Source organism: Loxodonta africana, chromosome 1 (genome assembly GCF_030014295.1).
Source record: "Loxodonta africana isolate mLoxAfr1 chromosome 1, mLoxAfr1.hap2, whole genome shotgun sequence".
Taxonomy (NCBI): Eukaryota; Metazoa; Chordata; class Mammalia; order Proboscidea; family Elephantidae; genus Loxodonta; species Loxodonta africana.
Genome location: NC_087342.1, coordinates 23,044,867 through 23,067,945, shown reverse-complemented (window position 1 = coordinate 23,067,945; position 23,079 = coordinate 23,044,867).

Sequence of the window (23,079 nt, the reverse complement as noted above, 5' to 3'; positions counted from 1 at the left end):
GAAAACTTTAAAAGGTAAATTCAAATTTTCTGAAAAAATTCAATTATGTGGGACACCTCATTCCCAAAGCTTATGAATAAATGAGATACTATGGGATCTAGTTCCCAATGATGGGTTGCCTTTAAAAACCCTCATGAGAACAGTTTGACTGTCATCAAAAATCAGAATAATTTATGGAATACGTATTCATTGATATTTTCCGTTCTTGTTAGAATTTTTTCTCATTGTGGTAGACAAAAGTAAATGCATTGAAGAGATATGAAGGCCCAGTTGAGTGGAAAAAAAAGCAGCTGAAAATAGAAATATGATCCCACTCTATTTCTCACTTTGGTTAATGGGGCTTATTCACTTCCATCAGATATATTTAATTGAAACATGATGGCTCTTTCTTGGCCAGAAGAAATACCCTCATTAGAGAAGACATCTTGGAAAGGAGTTAGAATTTGGTTTACCCACCAGAGACAAATTAACAAGTCACTACAGAGTTTGTTTTCTTCTAACATGAGCAAACACTTGCCAGAGTTGAAATAATCTCCCTTAGTTCCTGGAAGTTGACAATGTGTATGTGTGTGTGTGTGTGTGTGTGTGTGTGTGTACAAATGGTTAGAATCCTTTGTCTAGTATTTAGACATGTTGTTTTTCAAGGTTGTTTTCAAGGGAGATAGGTTAAAATTATTCTGATAAAAGACCTCAATAAAAAATGGTACATATTTTAAAAGTCTTACAGATTTAGGGGAGCTGAACACAAAGAATATGAATGGAGTGATATATAACACACACACCAAGTTGGAAAAGAAAAGCTTGGGGAAAGATCATGAGGGGACTTGAATAGCAGGCTAAAGAAGTTCAATTATATTATTAAAAGAAAATGTCAACTACTGGGGGCTCTTGAACAAAGCCAGAACAGGATCCTGTCAGTATTGTTGAAAAGTTAACTGAGAGACATAAAATAGGTTCGATTAAGGAGAGCCTGGGGAAACAGAAATCGGGATAGAGCTCTCACAATTACCTCAAGAAGCAATAACAGTACCTCCTTTAAAGTAATAGCTGAGCAAACAAAGAGCAAGTGATAAAACTTTCTTTCTCCCATTTCCACTTCTACTGTCAAATCAACCAGATTTGGCTATTGATTAGATATAGAGCTCTAGGGAGATGACGAAGTCAAAGATTATACCAATATTTCAAGAATGGGTGACTGGAAATGGTAAGTTTATCGCAATTTATGTTTACCCCGTTAAAAACCTTATGATTTATACAGAAGATATGATTTCTAAGGAGCTACAAAGTAAATGGTATCTCTGTGGGGTGACCATATTGATTCTAAGGCATATACGTGTATGTATGCATTACAGTACAAATTTGCTTCAGTCTGTTAACCTCTACTGGCTGTTAGCTTAAAATGTAAAATGACGTTTGAAGTTTATGTATTAATTATATCTAGAAAGCTCTACGCGATCCTAGTCAGCTAAAACAGTACAATCTTAATCACGCAAATTCATTTTTAGAAATATTTATATTTACTGTTATTGTTTATACTATGCTTATAAGTGTTTATATGAAGCATGAAAGATTTTACGGCATTGCTTAAAATAGCAATTGTAGGTTATTTAAAATATCGTATTTCTAAGTTATTTTTTTTCCAAAACTTAAGTGCTTATTTAATACACAGTCACAAGATTGTACAATGCTCTCTTGTGACACCTTGCTCTGCTGTTATCTTCTTTCCTTTGCAATTGAGTAGATTAAAAAATCAGACTTGAGGGCAAAGCAAAAAAAAGGAGGTTTTTTTGTGAGGCACGAGTCGTCAATTCTCATAAAAACAGTTACCCTAAGAAGTCTGTTCTATAGTTCTGTAGTTTCATGATGAAGAGCTTCAGACTCGTGGAAGCTTTTGGAACAATTAGGTCACTATCTAGAACAATAATTAGAACTGTCGAAAAAATTGAATAGCCTGCATTTTGAGGAAGTAAATTGCAGAAGAGTTTGGAAAAAAAAAAAAAAACATTTTGGTGGATGTGCTTCATCTATTATTTAGAGGCAACTGTTAATGGGAAGCACTTAGGCACATCAGCAGAATGGAAGGCTCTTGGTTTGCATTCTGCTCCAACACCAATTAATTGTGTAATCTTCGGGAAGTCACTGCCACTCACAGAGTCCCAGTTTTCCCAAAATGTAACTTTAAAAAATATTAAATACATTAATAAACATTAAATTTTTAAATCGTTATGGGGTATAGAGGTATGAAGTGTTAAAAGGGTATTATTCCAAACACAAAAGGCATTGGGTTGGTTTTTCCAATGGATATAAAAGTGAACACTATAGAAGAGGGGTTATACATGCACATATACACACACAAACACACACACGCTCCACATATTTGCACGTACATGCAAATATTAATTATCAAAAGTAAAATAGTGTTATTTCATCAAAAGCCTTCATAAAGAGAATGAAGGGCACGTAACAAATTGGAAAAACACCTGCAATACAAATGTCTGAAAAATACTTATTTCAAGTATATACACTAAAACCTGTAAAAGCTAGAACTTACGTAAAGCAGAAACCTGCCAGAGAAGGCTAACTCAGGTATTTTTCACTAAAACGAATATTAGAAAAGTGGTAAGATGGCACCCTGTCAAAGGTGGGAAACTTGCAAGACCTGGAAAACAAGCTGGTCCTGTCAAGTTCTGGCTCTCACAGGTTTCACCGTATGAAAAGCTCTTTTCACATCATTGATTATACAGCAAACAATCCAATTTATAAAATGTACGAAGGATCTGAATATTTCATAAAAGAGGATATTCGAGTAGTCAATAAGTATATGACAAAGTACTCAACATTAATATTTATTAGGAAAATGCAAATTTAAATTACAATGAGTTGCCGACACACGCCCATGAGAATGACCAATAAAAAAGAACTCACAATACTAATTGTTGGTAAAGAAGTAGAGCACGGGGAACTCTCATACATGGCTGGGGGAGATGTATATGGATACAAACGTATTGGAATATTGTTTGGCAATATCTACGAAATTCTATCACATGACCCACCATTTCCACTTGGGTGTACATCTCCAGAGAAGAGTATATACAGTCACCAAAAGACAAGAAAAAGACACTACTGAAAGTTTTCAGTATAATTGCCTCAAAGTGATCCAAATGTCTGCCTGAAAACACTGAATATAATCATACACTGGAATACTATGCAATAAAAAAAGAAATATTGCTAACTGCAACAAAGGGATTAATCTCACAGACTAAGAAGGAGAAAATGAAGCTGAACACAAAATGCTATATTTTGTATGATTCTGTTCGTACGACAACCAAGGACAGATAAAATGAGGCTTTCCACTAGTCATTTATAAAGTACAAAACTGTGAGGGACAGTTATTCACACCACAACAGTAAGAGTAGGCCAGACATACTACAAAATCATCACTTCTTTTTGTTGTTGTTTTGTTTTGTTCTTAAATCTGCAAGAGAACTGAGGATGCAAAAAAGCCTAAATGCATGGAACCCCAAAATGGAAAAAGCACTGTCTAGGAGCAAAGAAACCTGTGACTGTTTTCATCCCTGACTGAGCAGAGAGAGGACAAACCCCCAAAGATAAGTAAAAAACTAACCAAAATGTAAGCAACCTTTTAAATGGGCAGGTAGAGTCCGATATGGCCAATTAGAAACCCAAGGAGGTCCAGCCACTATGTTAATCTCATGGATCTGCCACTCTTTTGAACAGGTCTTTGCTGAGTGCATGAGTTATAGGCTGGGACGGGGGGCAAGAGAACTAAGAGCCATCTCACCAAAGCGTACAGTTTCATTAGCATGTTCAAATAGCTTGTTGAAGATTCAGGGCAGGACAAGTGAGCTGACAGAAATCTCTCTGAGGCACTCTGGGTCTTCACTGACTATGCTGTAACTACCCTAACAAAGGCTAAGGTGGTGCAGAAACCCTGAGAAAAATCCATCTGAGGCACACTGGGCCTTCTTTTAGCATACTAAAGTGGCCCTATGAAGGCTGGTGGAAGGAGAACACGAACACTGTATGAGAATATCAGCAAAAGTCCAGCGAGCTGGAGGCAGGCCTGGAGAAAAAAAGAAAAGCCCACAGAGACCAGAGAAGTTGGCACCCAGGCTTTAGTACAGAGGTAACTCCACAGTTTAGAAAGGTGGCACCTTGGATGTAAATCAAAAAGAGATTTCCAGGCTTCACTAGTGTTCATATTCCAAACCCTGTTGAAAGGAAATTTCTGGACTTATTCTCAAAATATTTGAAACCAGTTGTAAATTGGATGTAAGAACAGCTGTGACAAAGAGCTGTGACTAAGCTTAGAATAGATGAACTAAAGATTGGATTTATTTAAATCATACACCAGCCCCATAATAGAATAAGGGTCACTATCCTACCCCCCTTCCCCGGGGTGGGGGGGGATTATTTACTTTTAACTCTACAAATTTCTTACCCAAAATGTTCAACATAAAATTTAAAAAATTATGCAACATAGCAAGAAACACGGAAATGTGTCCATGGTCAAGAGAGGAACAATCAATTGAAGCAAACTCAGAAACGGTCCAGTAATGTTGCCAGTCACAGGAGCCTACAGGAGTCAAAAGTCTGAGGCAGGGGAACCTTCCTCTCTTTGAAGAGGATAGGACCTAACCCATTGCTTAGTATTCTCTCTCTTTCTTTTTCTCTCTGTGCTTCCACCACTTAGTCCCCAGTGTGGCAAAATCATAGAACTGGATGGTTTCTGACCAAAGTACCAAAAGAAGGGAATCCCAGTGTGTCAAAGGTCCCAGAAACCATAGCCAGATTTGATGATTCACTAGGAGGAGTCACAGAGTTCAGGGTACAGTTGTGTTCATGGCTATGAATTTTATAGCAAACGTATGGAAAGCAAAGTCAGCAAAGGGCAAGATACACGGGGTGAAGTGTGGAGGAAACCAGATGTAACGTTCCAAGAGTTCCCTCCCAGTGGAGTTATGGACCAACCAAACCCACTGCCGTCGAGTTGATTCCGACTCATAGCAACCCTGTAGGACAGAGTAGAACTGCCCCCATAGAGTTTCCAAGGAGTACCTGGTAGATTCGAACTGTCGACCTTTTGGTTAGCAGCCGTAGCTCTTAACCACTACGCCACCAGGGTTTCCACGGACTTACAGAGGACATGCTTAACTCCCACAGCAATGAGTTGTAACAACAGGTGTGAAATGCTGTCTACCAGGGAGGTTCTTAGAGACTCATTGCCCATGGTTTTGGTTGGGGGTTGGTCAGGTAAGCACACTCTGGCTCACATGAACCAAAAGTCCAGAGGGGAAGCAGATATTTAGCATGAATCACATTGTTTTTCACAAATAGCTTAGGCACACTGAGCCATTCTTCTCAGGGGATGGTGGAAATCCTTCCAAAATTGAAGTCCCTGCCAAGGGCCAATCATGAAAGCAGGTCTCCCTAACCATAACAGTCTCAGGCCTGCTACGTTAACTATTTTCTGCGTACCCAGGGACTACAGAATACTGAGAACATTGCAAAGAAAGAGAACATTTGGAAAACAACCCCATAAAGTTGTTTATGAGCTCCTAGTCTCACTTCTTATCCGTACCTGTGTGGGTCTGATTCTAAGTAACATGCCAAAGACTTTGAGAAAAGAGCTTGTGGGCCCAGACTGATTCCTGAGATGTATGCACTCAGGAAAGATACAAAAAAGATTGCAAAGACTTTTAAAATTGAACTGACACTGGAAGCAGCCAAGAGAAGGCAGGCTGGATCATGTTACTTGAAGCTAACCAGGTCAAGTGCTTGCTAATACAAAAATATCAACATTCTCCATAGAATTTAAACAAGATCACCCAGAGTCATATTAGTTAATACTGGAAAAGTCCAGGATAGAGTAAAAAAGTACTCAGCAAATAAATAACCACTAAAAAGCTCAACTTAAATGGGAAAATACAATCAACAAACACTAACAATGAGATGACACAGATGTTGGATGAATATTTTAAAGCTTTCTTTAAGGTCTCTGATGAAGACATTAAACTAACTGCTAAAAAAAGTATTCAAACAAGCAATTGCAAATACTCTTGAAACAAAAGTTAAAATAGGAACTATCATCAAATAAATAGAAGATATAAAGAACTAAATGAAAATTTCGAATGGAAAAATGCAATGACCAAGATATCAAAACTTCCTAGAGGACTAAATAGCAGAATGGCGATGTTAGAATATGATAAACAAACCTGAACATGGATCAATGGAAATTATCCAATTAGAACAAAGAGAAAAGGCAGAAAAAAAAAATGAACAGATGAATTTTCTGGAAAATGATGGAGTAAGGTCCCCCAAAAGACCTCTCCTCCAATAAAAAAATAAACATAAGAATAGATGCATAAGAAAATTCTTCAGGAAGATAGTTAACACACATAATTATTTTGCTTATGTTTTTCTTTAATGCTCAGGTAATTCACATAAACAGGTTTTGTTTTGTTCTTTTGGCTTTAATGCACACAAGTACATACTATTTTTTAGAAATTATTTTATTTTTGAAAATAATGTTGGGCAGAATTTTTATATTCATCAATATAATAAGCCAATTTTTCATGTATAATTTTATAAATCATATATTTTCTATTATTTTGGCACTCTTTTTCACTCTCAAACATCTCTGGATAGAAAAATAGTCATCTACTTGCTTGGTAGTCAGAAGTTTTAAAATTCTCTAGATGCTCTTTTTGCATGTCATGTCAATTATTACATCCTCTACTTCCATAATTTTCTTCATGCTACGTGACAAAGTATAAATTGGAACATTATTACCCAGTGCTGGTGATTGTGTGGGAAGATTGACAAAATTATTTATGCATTGTGAGTAGCAGTATCAGCTATAGAATCTTTTTGAAATACAATTTATCAATATGTATGAAGAACCTTAAAAATGTTCATATCTTTTGGCCATCTGAGAAACGAAGGTAGACAGACAAATCTTAAATATGATAAATTAATGCAAATATATGTTAATCACTGCAAAAATGATCTCGATGAACAACAATAAAGATATGATTAAATAAATTAATACATTAGAATATAAATAATTCACTAAAATTATTAGAAAAACCTCGGCATATCAAACTTAGTACCTCCAAAACTGGACTTCTGATCTACCCATAATATCTGCTCTTCCTGAAGTTTATCCCAACTTAATTAACTAAGGCAACCCCAGGTCTACAATCTCCTTAGATCAGAAAACTTGCCTTCATCCTTGGCACCATACAAATTCCACACACGGTTTCTCACCAAATATTGCTGGACATAACTTTCGTAAAAGGTCCAGAACCCGCACTGCTTCCACTGTGGTCCAGGCTACATCACCTCTTGCCTGGAGTATTGAAATTTTCTCCTAAGTGATCATCATGCCCTTTGTCCCTCTCTAGGCTATTCTCAGGGCAGAAGCCATAGTAATCCTGTTAAAAGATAAATCCAGTCATGTAACTCTTTGACTCAAAACCTTCCAAAGACTCCCCAGTTCAAAAGTGCAAAAGTTAAAATCTTTACAATAGCCTATAACAACACTCTGCCATAGAAATAGAAAGTTAGCCACCAATTTTCTTATGAGTGCCTTAAAAAAAGGGTTAAAAGAAACAGGTCAATTAACTTTTAAATATAACCTATTAATTCAATGGGGCCCTGGTGGTGCAGCAGTTAAGAGCTCAGCTGCTAACCAAAAGACTGACACTTCGAATCCACCAGCTGCTCCTTGGAAACCCTAGGAGGCAGTTCTACTCTGTCCTACAGGGTCGCTATGAGTTGGAATTGACTCAATGGCAACAGTTAGGTTTTTAGTTTTATTAACTCAGTATGTCCAATATATTATCATGTTAACATATAATCCATGTAAAATTTATTAATGAGGTATGTATTAGTTTCCTAGGGCCCATCTAACAAAGTACCACACACTGGGTGGCTTATAAGAACAGAAATGTATTGTCTCACACTTCTCTAGACTACTAATCTGGACTTAAGGAGTCCAGTGAGCCACATCCTCTCAGAAGATGCTAAGGGAAAATCCTTTCTTGTCTTCCCCACCCTCTGGCAGCCCCAGGCATTCCTAAACTTGTAGATGCATCTTCTATGGCCATCCTTTCTTTGTCTGTCCATGTCTCTCTCTTTTTATAAGAACACCAAACCAAAACCAAACCCATTGGCATCAAGTCAATTCCCACTTACAGCGACCGTATAGGGCAGGATAGGGTTTCCAAAGTACAGCCGGTAGAGTCGAACTGTCAACTTCTTGGTTAGGAGTTGAACTCTTAACCACTGTACAACCAGGGCTCCATGAGGACACCACTCATACTAAATTAGGACCCATCCTGCTTCAGCATGATCTCGTGCTAACTTAGCTGATAACATCTTCAAAGACGCTATTTCCAAATTAAATCATATTCACAGCTACCAGGGTCAAGGCTTCAGTATAACTTTTTGGGGGACATAGTTCAATCTATAACAGATCTATTTTACATTCTTTTTCTTTATACCAAGTCTTCAGAATCTAACATTTGTTTCACATTTATAGCGCACCTCAATTCAGATCAGCATGTCCAGTGTGATTACTGGCTACCCTATTGAAAGCATAGAACTACAAAGTCCTATTTGATCTACCACCTGCCCTCAGCTGTGTCCTCATCTTCTAATAACCATTTTCTCACTCATTCCCCTGAAGTCCCACCAGCCTTCTTGCTATTCCTGGTACACACCAGCCTTCACACTCACTGCTACTCTGCCCAGCTATACACATGACTCATTTCCTTACCTTTTTAAGGTTTATGCTAAAATGTCACTTTCTCAGCGAGTTTTCTCTGACTACTCTCATTATCCAGACTTCTGGCTCCATGGAGGGTGGGTGAGTCCCTCTGAAAATATTGCCCTGAGATAATCCTTAAACCCTGGACCAAAAGTATCCCTTGAAATGTTCTGAAAAACAAACAATAGCTTAGCTTGCCTAGTAAAGAATGTCTGCCTTGAGAATTGTGCTCTTTTAAGAATCACCTATATGGGATCGAATTGACAACAGCAACTCAAAAGATTAGACCAAAAACTTATGGGGCAGTGAGTTTATATTAATGGGGGAAGAACAATTTGAAAAAGGAGGGTGAGGATGGTTGTACAACTTGAAGAATGTAGTCAATGTCACTCAATTATACATGTAGAAATTGTTGAATTTGTGTCTATTTTACTGTGCATATTCTCAACAACAGAAAATTTAACCTAAAAAATAAAAAATTGAACCTGAGTCTCCAGCACTCTTTGCCTTACTTGCTTTATTTTTTCTATAACATTTATCAACTTCTAATATATGATATGATATGATAAGATCCCCAGGGGACACAAGCCGTTTGTGATCAGCTGCTAACCTAAAGATAGGCAGTTGAAACCCATCCAGCAGCACTATGGGAGAAAGGCAGGGTGATCTGCTTCCTTAAAGATTAGAGCCAATAAAACCCTATAGAGCAGTTCTGCTCAGCAACACATGCAGTTGCCATGGATCAGAACTGACTAGACAGCAATGTGTTCAGTTTCTGTTTTAATATATCATGGACTTTTTGTTCTGTGTTGTCTATAATCGGTTTATCCAGGACCAATTTTTTCCCCCTTTTGGTGGTGGTATTATTTTCATTCAAGTCACTTTATTTTGTACTGTTGATTTTTCTTAACTATCTGCCAAATGACCCATGGTTGTCCATATATTTTTAAATGACAGATTCAGTTAAATCGCTTATGTAGCTGATGTGAGTTTCCCCTTCCTCCTTTTTCATCTACCCTGAGGAAGAATCTTGAGTATAAACACTGTCTGTGTGGTGGGGGAAATGGAGTGATATCCATCACTTTACCGAGGAGCTATACACAAGATAGGCTAGGCACTTTACCCACACATCCCCAATGCCAAAATAAAATGGCCATATTCTGGGATCCAAAACCCAATCTGAAAATACTACTCCACCCTAGACAGATCCCTCCACCTCTTTACAGATTAATTTTTCTGCTTCGGAGAGTGGGCAAGTGACCAAATTAAAAATCACTGCATCTAAATCTTTCCGTTTTGCTTCTACTGCAATATACCAACTTTCCTAAGAAATGAATAATTTGAAAAATTAAAGCAAAATCAGATATGCCATTTTCTAAGTATTTAAATTCATGACAACAAAATTCTGTCCTCTTCTACAAACAAGTTTGAGCCCTGGAATAAATATTCACATAGATATAGTATAATTACCCTGCTGTTTATGGCAGGAATGAAGGAAAGAAGGAAGACAAGAAAAACACCGCATGAATCCATTGTAAGCTTTTCAGTAGTTGGCTCCAGAGAGAAGGCCTGGCTGCAAATAGTAAAAGTGTGTAAGGCACAGTGCTTCCTTAGGCACATGGTGCATGGTACCTAACCCAAAATGCACAGTGTAGCCCACCTGAAATTTGAGCACTATGTCTGTGAAATGTCATGCCAGGCTACTGTCCTAGACCAGATCTCAGTTTTGTGAGAGGGCCTTTTGAAAATTGCGTTAAGACAATGTGTTTCAATAAATGTTGAAAACAATATGAATCATTTGCTGGATCGACCTTCTATGATAAATACTACCCCAATAATTCCTTACATTTCTTTAGAGCTTTGTGAGTTACCAAGGCCTTCATCATCCTTTATCTTACTTGTGCCTCACAATAGTCCTGTGAGATATAAAGGTTGAGATTGTCTAATCTGTTCTATTGAAAAGGAAAAGAGACAAACTAGGAAAACTAAGAGATTTGGCCAAAGTTACAAAGTTAGGTAGTGTTGAAGTCATAATCAAAACTCATGTCTATAAATTCCTGGTTCAATATTCTCTCAATAGTGCAGTGAAGGATAGCTCAACAGTCCCTCAAACACACAAGACAACAAGAGTGGAAATAATCCAATCAAAGTCTTGAGATTTTCATTTGCCCTCTCAAAACTCTCCGTGGTCACAATAAACCTTAGGTCATTTTTTTTTTTTTTTCCTCCTGTCCCACTTGCCCGTTCTAAAATACACAGTGCCATTTCTCTCTGCCAGCAGAGAACTAACACATTCCCAGCACCTAGCTATGATGTATTCAGCCTAGGGCTTGTACCTGAGCACCAGAAACCACAGCTCTGTCTTTCAGCAAGTCAGCAGGTGTCATCTTTCATCTCAGTCTATCTGTCCAAAACCCTAGAAACTACAGCTCAAGGATAAAAGGACTGATGAAATGTAATCTCTCCTTCTATTTTTTGTCACCCCTGGTAACAGTTTTCTGATTCGTTTCAATCCCTTTGAGATACATAAAGGGATAGAAACTTCAACAAGACACACAGTAGTAATAGTGGAGCAGCAGGAACTTTTAAGCTTTATGATTTGTGCTGGTTTGGTATTTCCCAAGGGCATTCCCTTGGGGATTGAAATACTTACCACAAAGCCTCAATGCTCCCCAGGAAAATCAGATGATTGAGCAGAGCAGAGGCGTTTCAAACGCTCATTGGGAATCACATTGGGAAAATCAAAGATTCTCATGAAACTCCGGATCTCAGCATTTTTGACAAGTCATTCAAACCCTACATTAAAATACCCACCCCTTTGGAACTGCAGTTAGTTTTAATGTTTCTGGGTAAATAAAATGTTGTTCAACAATGTGGAAACAAGCCATTTCCAAAACCAGTCTTTGGAAATCAAGCTGGAACTTCATGAGACTTTTCATGTTTATGGCAAGACAAATTCAATTATAAAGCCACAGCTCTCAGTGGCAGAAAGTGCAGAGTTGGTATATACTCTTCCACAAATACTTTCCTCAATTCTAATTCATTGACTGCAGCCTGGGGCCATTTCATCTTTCGAGGAGAATATCAGAAAGAAAAAAACACACAAAAAGCAAGTGAAGGCAGGAAAGTGAGTCAGTGATAACTAAATTATATTCACAAGGACTGTTCCAATTCTTAAATTGCATTACTTTGTGAAATGAAAGGTGTTAAATGGGGGTATATATGGTATTGAAGAAATAAAAGATAATCTGTGCTCTACAATAAATTATTTCAGATCAAATTCATCATCAAGTAGATGTATGATTTTTATAGGCCAAAACACAACTCTGATTTCTATTTTCCTCATCTGAAAAATTATACTTAAATGTGATTACAGTGTAAAATCCTCAAAAGCTTATCGTAAGAACCAAATGAGATAATAGCTATGAAGCATCTTCAAAATGGTAAAGTACTGTTCAATGGGTAGAATAGTTACTTGTTAGTTTAAGGCCCAAGGCCATGAAGGATTAGAACTTGAGTACCTAAGGGGTAAAGAGGAGAGAGTAGTAGAGCTTCTGGCTGATGGAACAGCATGAGCCTGCGTGTCCAAATTTAGTAAAAGTGCTTGGGAGGTGGTGAAACAGTGAATAGTCCTATGCAGTATGAATGTGTGGGGTTAATTTTACTCAAAGAATTTGTTATTTTTCTTGATTCCTGAGGGATAATCTACGAAGCCTTGAAAATTCCCCAGTGACTGAAGTGTATCTGAGAAGGGTTAGGCTGATAAAGTGCCTCCTGGGTGGGGGCTGGCCAGGCCAGAAAGACCACTGAGTGTCATGACATCAAAATGGTGGTATTGACCAACCTCGGTGGCAAGGGGCTAGAGTTGGAATTATGTCAATGAGACCCCCCAGTAGAAACCCTGGAGACAGAAATGACATGGACTTCCTGGTAGGTGAAAAGCAAATACACATGAATGGTATCACGTCCATTTTTAGGACATGAAAGCTCCGTGTTGGGAAACTCCCAGACCCCACTCTGTGAGTCTCTTTATTTGTATCAATTTTGCAATAATAAAGTTGTAATCATGATATAGCACTTTCTGTGAAATCTAGCAAATTATAGGAGCTGGTAAGTCAAAAGTGAAGGGAGCCCTGGGGACTCCTGAGCTTGTGGCTATTACGCTGAAGTGACAGAACCGCAAAGTTGTAATCAGCAGATCAGAAGTGAGGGTGTCACAGGGATTCCCAAGCTTGTGGTTGGTGTTTCAGGTCTTCAGCCAATTCAGCAGTCTGAAAGGCTGGGCCCGTGACCTTGTGAAATCTGACCTAGCTCTGGTGATTAGGGTCAGAGGAAGAAGTGCTACGTGGGCAGCTCATGTCAGAAGAGAGGGGGACAGCACTGATAAACTCATTTGGTTTGACCAGCACATTGGGAAACAGAGAACTGCGTTTTTTTGACTTGTCGATGCAGAACGTTAAGATCAAGTGTGATGAAATGCAGATAAAATGACTAGTGACAAACAAAATTGAAATTTGGTATCAGACAGGCGGCCTCAGATGTATCAGCCAACCAAGAAGTTTTATATTATACAGCCCTGGAGTCACTTCATAACCTATGAAGGTTTTTTATCTTGTACGCAGGCTTAGGGAATCAGACTGCTCTCAGGACAGCTGCTAACATACATGCAGTCCCCGAATTATGAACAAGTTCCGATCTGAAATCTGTCTTTAAGCTGAATTTGTATGTAAGTTGGTACAGTTAGGTACAATTCGTATCTAACATCAGTTAGTCAAATGTTTGTCTTAGTATATACTATGCAGTATACTTTTCTATGCATAAATATTAAAGAAACACTTCTAGACATGCTTAAACATCTTTAGCATAATACTACAGTAATAATATTGATGTTTTGATGTACATCGTAAAGTAGCACCCATTTGTTATTACGAACCATTCCACATACCTCGAATTTTTAAGATAATAGGCTTTACAGAATTTGGTTTGTAACTACAGTTTGTACATAAGTCCATTGCTCTTAACCTGAAGACTGCTTGTATGTTGTTGCTGTTGTTGTTAGGTGCCATCGAGTTGGTTCCGACTCATAGCGACACTATGTACCACGGAACGAAACATTGCCTGGTCCTGTGCCATCCTCACCATCGTTGTTATGCTTAAGCCCCTTGTTTCAGCCACTGTGTCAACCCATCTCATTGAGGATCTTCCTCTTTTCTGGTGGCCCTGTAATTTACCAAGCATGATGTCCTTCTCCAGGGACTGAACCCTCCTGACAACATGTCCAAAGTATGTAAGACACAGTCTTGCCATTCTTGCTTCTAAGGAGCATTCTGGCTGTGCTTCCTCTAAGACAGATTTGTTCATTTTTTTGGCAGTCGATGGCATGTTCGATACTCTTCACCAACACCACGATTCAAAGGCATCAATTCTTTTTCAGTCTTCCTTATTCATTGTCCAGCTTTCACATGCATATGATGTAACTGAAAATACCACGGCTTGGGTCAGGTATACCTTAGCCTTCAAAGGTGACATCTTTGCTTTTGAACACTTTAAAGAGGTCCTTCGCAGCAGATTTATCCGATGCAATACATCTTTTGATTTCTTGACTGCTGCTTCCATGGGTGTTGAGACTGCCTGTATAGCTAATTCTATTTCATTTAGGCTGACCATAGCTGGATCCTCTACTGCTTTCTGTCACAAAGAGAAGCCTATAGGTAAAAATCCTAGCATACTCTCAAACAGGCACAAATGAATAGAAACTTTCTTTCTTATTTTTTTTAATAAGGAAAGTTATAAAACATTACCTAAAAAACTTGTTGCCATCGAGTCGATTCTGACTCATAGCAACTCTACAGGACAGAGTAGAGCTGCCCCATAGGGTTTCCAAGGAGCAGCTGGTGGAGTCAAACTGCTAACCTTTTGGTTGGCAGGCAAACGCTTAATTAACCACTGTACCACCAGAGCTCCAACAAAACATTAACTAGTGAATAATTAAATTCTACATTTGACCAAAATGGAAATACTGTAAATTATAAACAACACCATTAAAACTTACCTGTTGAACAAGTCTGCTAAGTTATGGAAGTGTGGGTTGAACAATTATTTTGCGCACTAAAGTAGGTGCAGTGCAATAGGTTTCTCTTTATGTATGGTCTTTTTGGCCTCAGATTTATAATTCTGGTCACTATCTTGCAAGAGATTTGTTGTTTACTATCCAAATACGGTACCTAAAACCACTAATAAGGATTAGGTGACCTTGCAGGGATTGCTCAGATTGTGGACCAGCTGGGAGGGCTGTCCCTTGAAATTGAAATTGAATCAAGGGCCAATCCCACAGAGGTTGAAGGAGGACCTCACTACCAAGAAGAAGAGTCTGGAGTTGAGCACGTCTTTTGGACCCAGGGTCACTGGGCTGAGAACCTACTAGACCCAGAAGAGCGAGCTGTAACACTGAAGGTGGCAAGAAGCAGCAGCAAGCACAGCAGAACCCAGTGGCAGAGAAACCGCTGTATGAGTGAAGGGAACCAGGAGACTGGTAGGAGATGGCGAGAAAAAGAACTGAGTGCCCTCGGGCAGGACGCCTGTTAGAGGAGCAAAAGAGTTGTAACATTTGCCTGAGCAGGGCAGTGGCCAAGAGGTACCCCATAGCAGAGGCCATCTGCTAGTACAGCCTAGAAGGAGCTGAGAGCTGTCTTGGTCGGAAGCTGTCCTGACTGATGAAGTTGATTCTGTCTCCTGAGTTGTATCCTACTACTTCCAAGTTGATCCTGTTCCTGAGTTGTAGCCTGTTACTTCTCTAATAAACCACGGAATTGTATGATCTGTGTGCTCTGTGTGGCCATTGCAATGAATTATTGAATCCAGCAGAGAAGTAGAGAGAGTCGTGACTGGCTGGTGTCAGAAATGATGAAAAAATTGGAGAGTGAAGGTATGTTTGATCTCTACCTCATAGAAATCAGCTTTGTTCTGATGGTAATTCTCATCTCTCAAAGTTAAATGAGTTCAAGTGCTAGATTAATAACTCTCTAGGATGGTAAAATGTTATATCAAGTAATTAGGTTCATATTAACATTTAAGAAATTAGTATACTAGTATATTTGAAAAAAGGAGAAAATATTTCTGGCAAATAGTTTAAGATTCAAATGTTTAACTCTATATTAACATATTTGGCAAATATCGGTAATTCATAGCAAAGCTAATGCTAATAAGCAAAAGCTCTGTGAAAATTTTTAAATTTTACAGATAAACTATTGGCTTTTCAGATTTAAAAATACATATTTGGTAGAACAGGGCAATAAAAAAAATCTTAAAATATTTCTTTAATATCAAACTATAGCAACAAATGATTGTCCTTTTCTTACAGAGAAATTAGTATCATTGTTAGAAAAAATACTGTCCATTCTTAAATACAGAATAATAGAATCAGATAAGAAAATAATTTCCTTTAATTAAGATGGCAGATTTTGATTTTTATATTATAGGAGAAGAGCTGATGTGTTTCTACAATCTTCTTAAAATTAAATATGTCTCCTTGTGAGTTCTAGATTAATGTTAAGAAGAAAATCCTGTAAGTCTTTTAACAAAATGAAACATATGTGTAGTTTTCAACATTGCATCTTACAAACTATAATGCTTAATTCATATTAACATCAAATATAAAAGGGATAAAAATTTCATGAATATTAAAATGAGATGCTCCTCGTATTTGTGAAATATTAAAAACCATCAGGATCGAGCATCACATTAAAAGCAAAAATTAGTTGATAATTTTGTTTATAATATATTTTACTGATAATTTTAAAATACTATTTTATATATATATATATACTGTGATACATACATATAGCTTATTGTAATACCATTTTTAACTTTCTATAAATTTCTGTTGTTTTTAAACTACATTTAACTTCTTCAAGTGGACTACCAGAACGTCTAGCAGTTGAATGCAAAAATATTGAGAAGTACCCTGGTAGACAGATTTGAGTAAGAGATACTTCCAGGATAAGGTATGACCATTAGTTGAAAACATTCTATATAGTATCGGTTAGCCCAAGCCCAGATAAACTAAAATCCCAGTGGCTTAACACAGAAATATTTATTCTCACTGATTCAAAGTCCTCTGAGGGTCAAGTGTCTCTCAAGGGCAGCTCCCTTCCAAAGGTGATTCAGGAATCCAACCTACTTCCATCTTGTGTCTGAAACATCATGTGTTCCAGGATGCCACAGTAGGGGAAGAAGAGCTGGAGGGTTGTATAGCGTTTCCTACTCTCAGTTCGGAAGTGATACACACCCCTTCTGCTCATGGTCCATTAATCAGATGCAATCACATGGCCCACCAAAACAAGAGGGCTAGGAAGAAGTCTTTTTGTTTGGTCAGGACAGGAAAAAAAAGTGACATTAATGACCATTAGTCATATCTAACATATCTCCCAACATACTCATTCCTCTGGTTATGCCCTAAGTATTAATTTCTGTTCCCTGCTGTTACCCAAAACAACCCTCTCTTACTATTAGATAATGTCTCATGTTTTGGTTCATTCACTGCCCTAAAGAGTAACACAAGAATAGAAAGAATTTCTCATGACTAAATTCCCCTATACCCATAAATGATGACATGTGCTTCGATGTGTGATTAATAATATTAGCACCAACAGCCTGGTTTTTCTATTTATTGAGTTCTTACCAAACACCAGGCTTTCAGCTAAGGACCATTATTTAATTTGTAAGGCATACCTGTGACATAGATATTATTATCCCTATTTTGGAAATTAAAAAAAAAAAAAACTAATTCAGAGAGTACTACAGCAACCAATGTCACATAGCCAAAAAGTAGTCAAACTGTGATTTAATCTTAGGTCTATATGACCAAAGGCTGTGCTCCTTTGTTACAGTGCTCTGCCCACCCTTTGCTTGGATGCTAACCAGAAGGTTAGTGGTTTGAATCTGCCAGCCACTCCACATGAGAAAGATGTGGCAGTCTGTTTCCACAAAGATTACAGCCTTGGAAACCCCATGGGGTAGTTTTATCCTGTCCTATAGGGTTGCTATGAGTTGGAATTGACTTGAGGCCAGGGGGTTCATGGCCTTCCTAAGAGACCCTGGGGGCTCAGTGGTTAAGCCCTTGCCTGCTAACCAAAAGATTGGCTATTGAAACCCACCAGTCGCTCCTCAGAAGAAAGATATGGCCATCTGCTTCTATAAAGATTAGAGCTTTGGAAACCCTATGGGGTAGTTCTACTTTGTCCTGTAGGGTCGCTATGAATCGGAATTGACTCAGTGGCAGTAGTTATGCCCTTCCTCCCCCTACCAAATGAGCATAGAGTATCAATTCTTCTGGCAATTTGACAAAAAAAACTGGATTCAGCCAGGCCATAAAAAAAAAGTGATAGGAGAAATTTTCAAGACCTAAGGCTAGACCAAGAATTCTTACACTTGATACCAAAAGCACAATCTCTAAAAGGAAAATCAGACCTCAACAAATTGAAAACAACAACACCTTGCTCTGTGACAGACGATGAAAAAGTATAGAAACGATCTACAAACTGGGAGAAAATATTTGCACACCACATATCTAACCAAGGACTTGTATCTAGCATATAGAAAGTACTCTCAAAATTCAACATTTTATAACAACAACAACAACAAAAATTCCAGATATAAAATGGGCAGAAGACATGAGCAGACATTTAAACAAAAGAGGATATACAGGTTTCAAATGAGCAGATGAAAAGATGCAGGGATATTAAAAACACAATGAGATATCACAACATACACACCAGAATGGCTAAAATAAACAACCGTGACACCACCTAATGCCAGTGGGGAAGTGGAGAAACGGAATCGCTCATACATTACCGGTAAGAATACACAGTGATATAGCCACTCGGGAAAACAGTTCAGCAACTTTTAAAAAAATACTAAGTATTCAACTACTCTATGACCCAACAGTTGTATCCTTGAGAATTTATCCCCCCAAAATAAAAACTTAGATTTATACAAAAACTGTACAGAAAGGCTCATAACAGCTTTATTCACAATAGACAAAAACTGGAAGCAATGCAGATATCCTTCAACAGGTGAATGGTTGAATGAACTATGCCCAACAACATAGCTAGAGGCATAGAGGTACTGATTCTTTGGAAACCACCAGTGGTTTGATCCAACGGTCAGAGACGTGGAAGGAATAAGAGTGGAAGATTGTTGACAAAGAACATTGGAGAAGAGGTATGAGTCAAAGGTGAGAATATTTATGTCTCATGTGAATGCTTACCGAAGAGAATTCTTCTGCAATTGAGTCACTCAGTGATAAGATGTAATATACCATTGATACACACAACAACTTCAATCTCCATGGAATTACTGGGAGTGGAAAAAAAAAGGGGGGGGCAATCCCAAAGGTGATGCATAACATTTCTGATATGACAAAATTTTAGAAATAGAGAACAAATCAGTGGTTGCCAGGGGCTAGGGACAGGGTAAGGGTGGGGAGAGAGTGGCTCTGTGATTATAGGAAGGAAATGAGAGATCCTTTTGACGAGGGAACTATTCTACATGTTATGATTGTGGATACATGAACCTACACATGTGATAAAATTGTATATAACTAAATATACACACACACTCACACATACACAAATGAGTACACACATAACTAAGGAAATCTGAAATGACTGGTGGGTTTTATCACTGTCAGTATCCTGGTTGTGATGTTATACAAGTTTTGCATGATGTTATCGATGAGAAAGAGTGAACGAGTTTCTCTCTGTTATTTTTTACAACTACATTGACCACTCATCTGCAATTGTCTCAATAATAATTTAAATTTTTAAAATAGGAAAATAACTGACACTGCATGACTCCCGCGGGTCAAAGTGCTGGGCCACATATTTTATAACCGGAACTGAATAAATATTCATAGCAATCCTTCAAAGCAGATATTTCTAGGCCCATTTTACAAATGAGAAAGCCCAAGACACAAATATATCAAGTGACTCTGCCTTCTCAGAGGCAGATTCCTGAGCAATTCTTTTGACTCAGAAGCTTAAGTCAAAGAGTGTATATTGGTGCTAAAAGTAAAAGATAAGAAAGCACACCCCCTATCTTCTACCACTAAGAAAGAGAATCCAGGTTTGGAGGAACTTTCTGCATTAGGGTGTCAATATATACTACATTGAGCTATACTAACCTGACCCGCTTACACAGTAATCGCCCATAAGGCTGCCAGCTTTGAGTGATATGGAAAGTTCTCTAGCCCTCCACGCTACAGGGAAAGCGGCTCTGCCATTTAGCAAATGACCCAGCAGATCCGATAGTGATTAATACATCTGATCTTGATAGGGAACTGTGACATACCCTGAAAGGAGAAGTACCATGGCAGCCTGCACAATTTTGGAACAAAACTTATACTCTTTAGAAAATATTTGCCTTTTAGGAAACAGCTTTTGACTTGCTACGCACATTGCCTACCAATGCAATTCCAAGCTTTCATGTGACCTGAACTGATTTCATGAACTAATTGTAATCGGACAGTATGCCATCATCAAGCAGAAATGTCATATATCAGATCAGGTTGTTAGTGAGTGGAAACCCCAGGTTTTGCTCGGTGTGACTTGTATTGGCCAATAAACTAGAGACTGAGGTGGGAGAATGTAAAAGTGCCCTTTATTTCATTGCACAAGGAAGGAAGCATCAGGGCAGCTGCCTCCAAAGACTGCTTCACGTGGGCGAGAAAAAAAGGGGTTTACAAGTAGGGAGTTCATACAAGTTACATGAGCAACATTCTTAATCATACTACGCAGGCGCCAGGATTTTCATGGGGCAGGCCAAGCAAAAACAAACTGCAAATCTGATGCAGGTTGCCAAGCAGTGGCACTGAAATTGGTGAGGCCAGTGGAGCAAAGGAACTGCAATTCTAATGCAGACTGAGAGGCAGGCCAAGCAATGGAACCGGAAGTGGTGAGGCCCCAGCCAAGCAAGCTCCTGTGGAATTTTCTGCAGCTTGGGGACCTCTGTATTAAGGATTCCAGTGGGTCCTGAAGGCACATATATAATTTCATGAATATGAGGCTGGTCCACTGTTACCTCTTCCTCAATCCACACCTATATCCTTATATGAAGTAACATACAATATGTTGGTGGGGGGAAATTCAGCCTGGTTTATAGATAGCTCTTCACAATATGCTGGTTCCAGTAAAAAAATTAGACAGCTACATTTTAGTCCCACACAGGGTATAAAAAACAAAGGGGAAGATGAATTTTCCCAGCGAACAGAACTTCAAGTAACATAGTACACGATGAATTTTATTTAAAAAGAGGAATAGCCAAAGGTACATATCTACTGGTTCATTGGAAGTGGCTATTGGGTTAACCCAATGGCCAGGGATAAGGAAAGAGTAAGATTGGAGGATTGCTGACAAAGAAGATTGGAGCTATGAGCAAAAGATGAAAATATTTGTGTCTTTTGTGAATATTCAACAAAAGGGCCCATCTTCAAAAGAAAGTCACAAAAATGTGATAAAATCTTGCAGATACAGTTAGTCCTTTATAAATGAAGTAGTTACGATGCCAAAACCAACAAAAAAACCAAATCCGTGGCCGTTGAGTCAATTCCAACTCATAGCGACACTATAGGCCAGAGTAGAACTGCCGCATAGGGTTTCCAAGGAGTGGCCGGTAGATTTGAACCACCAACCTTTTGGTCAGCAGCCCTAGCTCTTAACCACTACACCACCAGGGTTTCCAGGCTACCAAGGAGTGAAGTTATATACAAGCTCAAAAAGGTAGACTTCGCCTCTCAAAGGTGAAGATACAACTGTGTCCAATCTGCCAGAATTGGAGAAAAATGACTAACCCACGATATTGGACAATAACCAGGGGGCCCAGAAATCTACCTAGTTTGAAGTGAAGCATATTAGACTACTTCCATTATGAAAGGGGCAATGTTTGTTTTTTTTTTATTGGAATAGATACTGATACCGGGTTTGATTTTTCCCTTTCTGCCCTTAATGCTTATGACATCAACACCATCTGTGGACTATTCCTATTCACAGTTATGAGAGCACTCATAACATTGCTTCTGAACACGTTTTATGTCAGAAATAAGACAACAGGCTTATGTTCATGAGAGTGGCTATCCAATCACACATATCCACTCACACAGAAGCAGCTGGCATTAGAGATTGTGGAATATCCTTCTGAAGACAAAATTAGAACCCCAGCTGGAAGACATCACCATACAACATTGGAGCATCTTCTGTCAGAATATAGCCCACTCACTGAACTACTGACCACTGTAGATTCTGCTTATGTCTCCCCATGACCAGGGTATATAGGTCCAGGGAGCAAACAGTTGAAATCGAAGTCACAGTCATTAATTTTCTTCCTCCTTGACTGTGGGCTTTTCTGGTTTACAGATCTTAGTACCCAAGGCAGGAGTGCTTTTCATCAGAGTTCACAATAATGGTTTCAATTAATTCCAAGTTGATACAGACACCTAATCATTTCAGGGGCCACATGGCACTGAATGTACTGGCAAAGCACAATAAGAGGTTGAATCTACATAATGCAGGCAGGAAGGAGTTTGTCTGAAACTCAAATGATCAACTGAGAGACCTCATTTTTTTCTATGCTGAGGAATAAAATTGAATGCAAGGTGACAGCAACCCCAAACAGGCAGGAGCCATGGGTTTGGACCTTCAAAGTAAAAGTCAAGGAAGCTTCCATAGGCAAAGTACCCTACCTAGTAAAGATGGGAGTCCCTAGTTGCGTAAATGGTTAACGTACTTGGCTGCTAACTGAAAGGTTTGAGGTCCGAGTCCATCAAGAGGCACATTGAGAGAAAGGCCTGGTGATCTACTTCTGAAAAATCAGAACATGAATTGTCTACAGCCAGGCACATTAGCTTAAAAATCCCAATCTCTTAGTTTATATCTTAATGACTTCTCAATGGCCCTCTCAAGTCAGAGGCACCAATCTCATTAGTCATTGCTCTATAATCCCCCAATTACATAGACCAAAAACCAAACCTGTTGCCACTGAGTCGATTCTGACTCATAGTGACCCTATGGATGGAACAGAACTGCCCCATAGAGTTTCCAAGGAGCACCTGGTGGATTCAATCTGCCGACCTTTTGTTTAGCAGCCATAGCTCTTAAACACTACGCCACCAGGGATTCCCCAATTATATATATCGTATCATAATCCGTATTCTCTCAAAAACACAGACCCTAACGTTAATAATTAATCCCAAGTTGAACACTCCCATGCTAAAAAGCTGTTATATCAAATAG